Source organism: Notolepis coatsorum, assembly GCF_963971535.1.
Source record: "Notolepis coatsorum genome assembly, chromosome: 14".
NCBI classification, from domain to species: Eukaryota; Metazoa; Chordata; class Actinopteri; order Aulopiformes; family Paralepididae; genus Notolepis; species Notolepis coatsorum.
The window spans coordinates 2,295,293-2,305,292 of NC_140178.1; the positions used below are offsets into that span (position 1 = coordinate 2,295,293).

Below are 10,000 nucleotides of genomic sequence, written 5' to 3' on the forward strand. Positions count from 1 at the left end.
GCATTTTTCTACCTCAAGATCTCGAGCTGTTTTGAGCCTGGGCTCCTAAACCACTGCGCCGGGTCCCACCGCCTGAACATTAACATGCAGCAGTGTCTCTCTGACATCACAAATCAGCACATTTTCAAATGACTCAGTTCAGTGAGGGTGAATATTGTGAGAGGAGAATTGGAAGAATGCGCCAATATGAGAATTTTGAGACATAGATCATATTAATATAAGTTCACATAGCTAGGAAACAATGCTAAACACTCAAAAAGGCCATTTATAAGATAGTTCCCCTTTAATGAAGATAACTCATCAGTTTTTAATACTATAATATTAGTGTAGCCTAATCTTTATCTGCAACTGTGAAGAAAAACCCCATTGGTTTAAACAGAATGAATAGACACATAAAAATATATAAATAAAAAAATGTATGTAAATGTGAATGTTGATTTAGAATTTGAATGGCAAGGTAAAGAGCGAAGGTGCGAACGTTCGAACGTTTGGGCTCAGCCCTAGGTCAGACGCTCATGTCGTCCTCCACCTGCAGCGACACAGGGGGGGGGGGGGGGGGGTCAGATTCTAAACGGGACGGAAAAACCACCCAAGTGTCGTTGACGACAGAGTAGAAGTTCAGTGACCGTGGGCTGCGGCATCAGAAAAACGTGAACAGAGTACTAATAGACCACAGGAAAAAAGGGTAGATAATGTACGTTATGTTATGGCCATGAGGAATATATTTACATACGTTACTTATATATTTACGCTCTGTATCGGTGAAAGTCCAAAACAAACAAGTGCGACCGGTAGTCAAACCAACAATGATTGTGGTCGTGGTCAAGACACCCACCCTGATACAAACACAGCTCTCACCACTAGACTAAGACACCCACCCTGATACAAACACAGCTCTCACCACTAGACTAAGACACCCACCCTGATACAAACACAGCTCTCACCACTAGACTAAGACACCCACCCTGATACAAACACAGCTCTCACCACTAGACTAAGACACCCACCCTGATACAAACACAGCTCTCACCACTAGACTAAGACACCCACCCACCCTGATACAAACACAGCTCTCACCACTAGACTAAGACACCCACCCTGATACAAACACAGCTCTCACCACTAGACTAAGACACCCACCCACCCTGATACAAACACAGCTCTCACCACTAGACTAAGACACCCACCCTGATACAAACACAGCTCTCACCACTAGACTAAGACACCCACCCTGATACTAACACAGCTCTCACCACTAGACTAAGACACCCACCCTGATACTAACACAGCTCTCACCACTAGACTAAGACACCCACCCTGATACAAACACAGCTCTCACCACTAGACTAAGACACCCACCCTGATACAAACACAGCTCTCACCACTAGACTAAGACACCCACCCTGATACAAACACAGCTCTCACCACTAGACTAAGACACCCACCCTGATACAAACACAGCTCTCACCACTAGACCAAGACACCCACCCTGATACAAACACAGCTCTCACCACTAGACTAAGACACCCACCCACCCTGATACAAACACAGCTCTCACCACTAGACTAAGACACCCACCCTGATACAAACACAGCTCTCACCACTAGACCAAGACACCCACCCTGATACAAACACAGCTCTCACCACTAGACTGAGACACCCACCCACCCTGATACAAACACAGCTCTCACCACTAGACTAAGACACCCACCCACCCTGATACAAACACAGCTCTCACCACTAGACTAAGACACCCACCCTGATACAAACACAGCTCTCACCACTAGACTAAGACACCCACCCTGATACAAACACAGCTCTCACCACTAGACTAAGACACCCACCCTGATACAAACACAGCTCTCACCACTAGACTAAGACACCCACCCTGATACAAACACAGCTCTCACCACTAGACTAAGACACCCACCCTGATACAAACACAGCTCTCACCACTAGACTGAGACACCCACCCACCCTGATACAAACACAGCTCTCACCACTAGACTAAGACACCCACCCACCCTGATACAAACACAGCTCTCACCACTAGACTAAGACACCCACCCTGATACAAACACAGCTCTCACCACTAGACTAAGACACCCACCCTGATACAAACACAGCTCTCACCACTAGACTAAGACACCCACCCTGATACAAACACAGCTCTCACCTCTAGACTAAGACACCCACCCTGATACAAACACAGCTCTCACCATTAGACTAAGACACCCACCCTGATACAAACACAGCTCTCACCACTAGACCAAGACACCCACCCTGATACAAACACAGCTCTCACCACTAGACTAAGACACCCACCCACCCTGATACAAACACAGCTCTCACCTCTAGACTAAGACACCCACCCTGATACAAACACAGCTCTCACCACTAGACTAAGACACCCACCCTGATACAAACACAGCTCTCACCACTAGACTAAGACACCCACCCACCCTGATACAAACACAGCTCTCACCACTAGACTAAGACACCCACCCTGATACAAACACAGCTCTCACCACTAGACTAAGACACCCACCCTGATACAAACACAGCTCTCACCACTAGACCAAGACACCCACCCTGATACAAACACAGCTCTCACCACTAGACTAAGACACCCACCCTGATACAAACACAGCTCTCACCACTAGACTAAGACACCCACCCACCCTGATACAAACACAGCTCTCACCACTAGACTAAGACACCCATCCTGATACAAACACAGCTCTCACCACTAGACTAAGACACCCACCCTGATACAAACACAGCTCTCACCACTAGACTAAGACACCCACCCTGATACAAACACAGCTCTCACCACTAGACTAAGACACCCACCCACCCTGATACAAACACAGCTCTCACCACTAGACTAAGACACCCACCCTGATACAAACACAGCTCTCACCACTAGACTAAGACACCCACCCTGATACAAACACAACTCTCACCACTAGACTAAGACACCCACCCTGATACAAACACAGCTCTCACCACTAGACTAAGACACCCACCCTGATACAAACACAGCTCTCACCACTAGACTAAGACACCCACCCTGATACTAACACAGCTCTCACCACTAGACTAAGACACCCACCCTGATACAAACACAGCTCTCACCACTAGACTAAGACACCCACCCTGATACAAACACAGCTCTCACCACTAGACTAAGACACCCACCCTGATACAAACACAGCTCTCACCACTAGAATAAGACACCCACCCACCCTGATACAAACACAGCTCTCATCACTAGACTAAGACACCCACCCTGATACAAACACAGCTCTCACCACTAGACTAAGACACCCACCCTGATACAAACACAGCTCTCACCACTAGACTAAGACACCCACCCTGATACAAACACAGCTCTCACCACTAGACTAAGACACCCACCCTGATACAAACACAGCTCTCACCACTAGACTAAGACACTCACCCTGATACAAACACAGCTCTCACCACTAGACTAAGACACCCACCCTGATACAAACACAACTCTCACCACTAGACTAAGACACCCACCCACCCTGATACAAACACAGCTCTCACCTCTAGACTAAGACACCCACCCTGATACAAACACAGCTCTCACCACTAGACTAAGACACCCACCCTGATACAAACACAGCTCTCACCTCTAGACTAAGACACCCACCCTGATACAAACACAGCTCTCACCATTAGACTAAGACACCCACCCTGATACAAACACAGCTCTCACCACTAGACCAAGACACCCACCCTGATACAAACACAGCTCTCACCACTAGACTAAGACACCCACCCTGATACAAACACAGCTCTCACCACTAGACTAAGACACCCACACACCCTGATACAAACACAGCTCTCACCTCTAGACTAAGACACCCACCCTGATACAAACACAGCTCTCACCACTAGACTAAGACACCCACCCTGATACAAACACAGCTCTCACCACTAGACTAAGACACCCACCCACCCTGATACAAACACAGCTCTCACCACTAGACTAAGACACCCACCCTGATACAAACACAGCTCTCACCACTAGACTAAGACACCCACCCTGATACAAACACAGCTCTCACCACTAGACTAAGACCCCCACCCTGATACAAACACAGCTCTCACCACTAGACTAAGACACCCACCCTGATACAAACACAGCTCTCACCACTAGACTAAGACACCCACCCTGATACAAACACAGCTCTCACCACTAGACTAAGACACCCACCCTGATACAAACACAGCTCTCACCACTAGACTAAGACACCCACCCTGATACAAACACAGCTCTCACCACTAGACTAAGACACCCACCCTGATACAAACACAGCTCTCACTACTAGACTAAGACACCCACCCTGATACAAACACAGCTCTCACCACTAGACTAAGACACCCACCCTGATACAAACACAGCTCTCACCACTAGACCAAGACACCCACCCTGATACAAACACAGCTCTCACCACTAGACTAAGACACCCACCCTGATACAAACACAGCTCTCACCACTAGACTAAGACACCCACCCTGATACAAACACAGCTCTCACCACTAGACTAAGACACTCACCCTGATACAAACACAGCTCTCACCACTAGACTAAGACACCCACCCTGATACTAACACAGCTCTCACCACTAGACTAAGACACCGACCCTGATACAAACACAGCTCTCACCACTAGACTAAGACACCCACCCTGATACAAACACAACTCTCACCACTAGACTAAGACACCCACCCTGATACAAACACAGCTCTCACCACTAGACTAAGACACCCACCCTGATACAAACACAGCTCTCACCACTAGACTAAGACACCCACCCTGATACAAACACAGCTCTCACCACTAGACTAAGACACCCACCCTGATACAAACACAGCTCTCACTACTAGACTAAGACACTCACCCACCCTGATACAAACACAGCTCTCACCACTAGACTAAGACACCCACCCTGATACAAACACAGCTCTCACCACTAGACTAAGACAGTAAGACACCCACCCTGATACAAACACAACTCTCACCACTAGACTAAGACACCCACCCTGATACAAACACAGCTCTCATCACTAGACTAAGACACCCACCCTGATACAAACACAGCTCTCACCACTAGACTAAGACACCCACCCTGATACAAACACAGCTCTCACCACTAGACTAAGACACCCACCCTGATACAAACACAACTCTCACCACTAGACTAAGACACCCACCCTGATACAAACACAACTCTCACCACTAGACTAAGACACCCACCCTGATACAAACACAGCTCTCACCACTAGACTAAGACACTCACCCTGATACAAACACAACTCTCACCACTAGACTAAGACACCCACCCTGATACAAACACAGCTCTCACCACTAGACTAAGACACCCACCCACCCTGATACAAACACAGCTCTCACCACTAGACTAAGACACCCACCCTGATACAAACACAGCTCTCACCACTAGACTAAGACACCCACCCACCCTGATACAAACACAGCTCTCACCACTAGACCAAGACACCCACCCACCCTGATACAAACACAGCTCTCACCACTAGACTAAGACACCCACCCTGATACAAACACAGCTCTCACCACTAGACTAAGACACCCACCCTGATACAAACACAGCTCTCACCACTAGACTAAGACACCCACCCTGATACAAACACAGCTCTCACCACTAGACTAAGACACCCACCCTGATACAAACACAGCTCTCACCACTAGACTGAGACACCCACCCTGATACAAACACAGCTCTCACCACTAGACTGAGACACCCACCCTGATACAAACACAGCTCTCACCACTAGACTAAGACACTCACCCTGATACAAACACAGCTCTCACCACTAGACTAAGACGACACCCACCCTGATACAAACACAGCTCTCACCACTAGACTAAGACACCCACCCTGATACAAACACAGCTCTCACCACTAGACTAAGACACCCACCCTGATACAAACACAGCTCTCACCACTAGACTAAGACACCCACCCACCCTGATACAAACACAGCTCTCACCACTAGACTAAGACACCCACCCTGATACAAACACAGCTCTCACCACTAGACTAAGACACCCACCCTGATACAAACACAGCTCTCACCACTAGACTAAGACATCCACCCTGATACAAACACAGCTCTCATCACTAGACTAAGACACCCACCCTGATAAAAACACAGCTCTCACCACTAGACCAAGACACCCACCCTGATACAAACACAGCTCTCACCACTAGACTAAGACACCCACCCTGATACAAACACAGCTCTCACCACTAGACTAAGACACCCACCCACCCTGATACAAACACAGCTCTCACCACTAGACTAAGACACCCACCCTGATACAAACACAGCTCTCACCACTAGACCAAGACACCCACCCTGATACAAACACAGCTCTCACCACTAGACTAAGACACCCACCCTGATACAAACACAGCTCTCACCACTAGACTAAGACACCCACCCTGATACAAACACAGCTCTCACCACTAGACTAAGACACCCACCCTGATACAAACACAGCAATACTAGGATGATGGTTCGTTTGAATGTTTAACGGTTATGATTAAGATAGAAAGTTACGGTTAAGATAGAAAGTTAAGGTTAAGATAGAAAGTTAAAGTTATGGTTATAGGGTTCTACACTTGCTATGAATGGGAAACATGAAAGAAATATGTGCTCTGCAAACATGTCATGGGGGTGACAGTGGGTCAGGAGGTAGAGCGACCGTCTGGTAATCAGAAGGTTCCCGGTTCAATCCCGGCTCCTGCCAGCAGCGTGTCGAAGTGTCCTTGAGCAAGACACTGAACCCCTAATTGCTCCCGATGAGCAGGTCGGCACCCTGCATGGTCGCCTCCGCCGTCGGTGTGAGAATGTGAGGAACAAGTTGTAAAGTGCTTCAGATAAAAGCGTTATATTGTTTTCCATACTTTTTTCACCACAAACTCCAGTATTCATTCATAACCAACAAGGCAATCAAATAATATTCATCGTAATTTCTTCTGCACAACAGAAGGTCAGTTCAGTATAAGATTTAGAGGTCCTACAATTTGGAATTCAAAACGCTCCATAATGAAAAATTGCTCATCTATTTCATCACTCAAATCCAAGGTTAAATATACATTGTTAAATGAACAGCTTCAATCTCATAAAACCATTAATGTCACTTTGTTTTACAGTTTCATGTTAATTTGTTTAGACTAATTATTAAGGTTGTTGTTTTTGTTATTATTATTAATTATTATTATTATTATTATTATTATTATTATTATTATTATTATTATTATTATTATTATTATTATTATTATTATTATTATTATTATTATTATTATTATTATTATTATTATTATTATTATTATTATTATTATTATTATTATTATTATTATTATTATTATTATTATTATTATTATTATTATTATTATTATTATTATTATTATTATTATTATTATTATTATTATTATTATCTTATTATTATGAAAATGTTGTGAATGAACTTATTTCCCTTTACTTTTGTTTTTGTGTTTTTCTTTATCCGATGATTTAATGAGTTGAGGCCCATCTGGGTCTCTGGCCTCAGCACCTTTATACACTTTCTGTCACGGTCAATGTTTCGATTTCTTTACGGTTTTTGCTGAAATGGTGCAAAAAGAAAAGAAGAAAACGTTATACTGTATAAAGGCACCATTTACCATCATACTGTACAGCGTGGAAGATGACAGCTGACAGAGCGAAGTGAAGAAGATGGATCACAGACGTCACTCACAACACAAAGGTATCTAATGAGACAGACATAAAGATGACCTTTTATGACACTGTTCTTCACAACATTTGACTTATAGGAGCTGTAAGCGGTACTATTTCCTTGTTCGAATAAGTGTTAAATAGCTCTACATTCTGACAGTCATCACTGATATAGAGTGTCTGGTCAGCAGGGGCGGGGCTAGGGGGTGGCTACTTGGGCTCAAGCCCCGAATGTTTTCTGAAAAGCCCCAATTTTTTTTGGTCAGTAACATGGGTCATATATATATCAGTGATGGCTGTTTACTGCAGAGTGGAGGGACTGGGAGACCCATGTTACTGACCAGACACTCTATATCAGTGATGACTGTTTACTGCAGAGTGGAGGGACTGAGAGACCCATGTTACTGACCAGACACTCTATATCAGTGATGACTGTTTACTGCAGAGTGGAGGGACTGGGAGACCCATGTTACTGACCAGACACTCTATATCAGTGATGACTGTTTACTGCAGAGTGGAGGGACTGGGAGACCCATGTTACTGACCAGACACTCTATATCAGTGATGACTGTTTACTGCAGAGTGGAGGGACTGGGAGACCCATGTTACTGACCAGACACTCTATATCAGTGATGACTGTTTACTGCAGAGTGGAGGGACTGGGAGACCCATGTTACTGACCAGACACTCTGCATCAGTGATGGTTGTTTACTGCAGAGTGGAGGGACTGGGAGACCCATGTTACTGACCAGACACTCTGTATCAGTGATGGCTGTTTACTGCAGAGTGGAGGGACTGAGAGACCCATGTTACTGACCAGACACTCTATATCAGTGATGGCTGTTTACTGCAGAGTGGAGGGACTGGGAGACCCATGTTACTGACCAGACACTCTATATCAGTGATGACTGTTTACTGCAGAGTGGAGGGACTGGGAGACCCATGTTACTGACCAGACACTCTGCATCAGTGATGGTTGTTTACTGCAGAGTGGAGGGACTGGGAGACCCATGTTACTGACCAGACACTATATCAGTGATGACTGTTTACTGCAGAGTGGAGGGACTGAGAGACCCATGTTACTGACCAGACACTCTATATCAGTGATGACTGTTTACTGCAGAGTGGAGGGACTGGGAGACCCATGTTACTGACCAGACACTTTATATCAGTGATGGTTGTTTACTGCAGAGTGGAGGGACTGGGATACCCATGTTACTGACCAGACACTCTATATCAGTGATGACTGTTTACTGCAGAGTGGAGGGACTGGGAGACCCATGTTACTGACCAGACACTATATCAGTGATGACTGTTTACTGCAGAGTGGAGGGACTGGGAGACCCATGTTACTGACCAGACACTCTGTATCAGTGATGGCTGTTTACTGCAGAGTGGATGGACTGAGAGACCCATGTTACTGACCAGACACTCTATATCAGTGATGAATGTTTACTGCAGAGTGGAGGGACTGAGAGACCCATGTTACTGACCAGACACTATATCAGTGATGGCTGTTTACTGCAGAGTGGAGGGACTGAGAGACCCATGTTACTGACCAGACACTCTATATCAGTGATGACTGTTTACTGCAGAGTGGAGGGACTGGGAGACCCATGTTACTGACCAGACACTATATATCAGTGATGACTGTTTACTGCAGAGTGGAGGGACTGGGAGACCCATGTTACTGACCAGACACTCTGTATCAGTGATGACTGTTTACTGCAGAGTGGAGGGACTGGGAGACCCATGTTACTGACCAGACACTCTATATCAGTGATGACTGTTTACTGCAGAGTGGAGGGACTGAGAGACCCATGTTACTGACCAGACACTATATCAGTGATGGCTGTTTACTGCAGAGTGGAGGGACTGAGAGACCCATGTTACTGACCAGACACTCTATATCAGTGATGACTGTTTACTGCAGAGTGGATGGACTGAGAGACCCATGTTACTGACCAGACACTCTATATCAGTGATGAATGTTTACTGCAGAGTGGAGGGACTGAGAGACCCATGTTACTGACCAGACACTATATCAGTGATGGCTGTTTACTGCAGAGTGGAGGGACTGAGAGACCCATGTTACTGACCAGACACTCTATATCAGTGATGGCTGTTTACTGCAGAGTGGAGGGACTGAGAGACCCATGTTACTGACCAGACAGTATAGAGATATTATTTTAACATGTAGACT

The 10,000-nt window shown here is 45.8% G+C and overlaps 1 protein-coding gene across 1 annotated transcript in view; it reads right to left on the reverse strand.

Moving 5' to 3' along the window:
• baiap3 (BAI1 associated protein 3) overlaps positions 1-10,000 on the reverse strand; it is a gene marked incomplete at both ends in the record, with an annotated part of 168,250 nt that overhangs the window by 22,827 nt on the left and 135,423 nt on the right. The window lies entirely within an intron of this gene.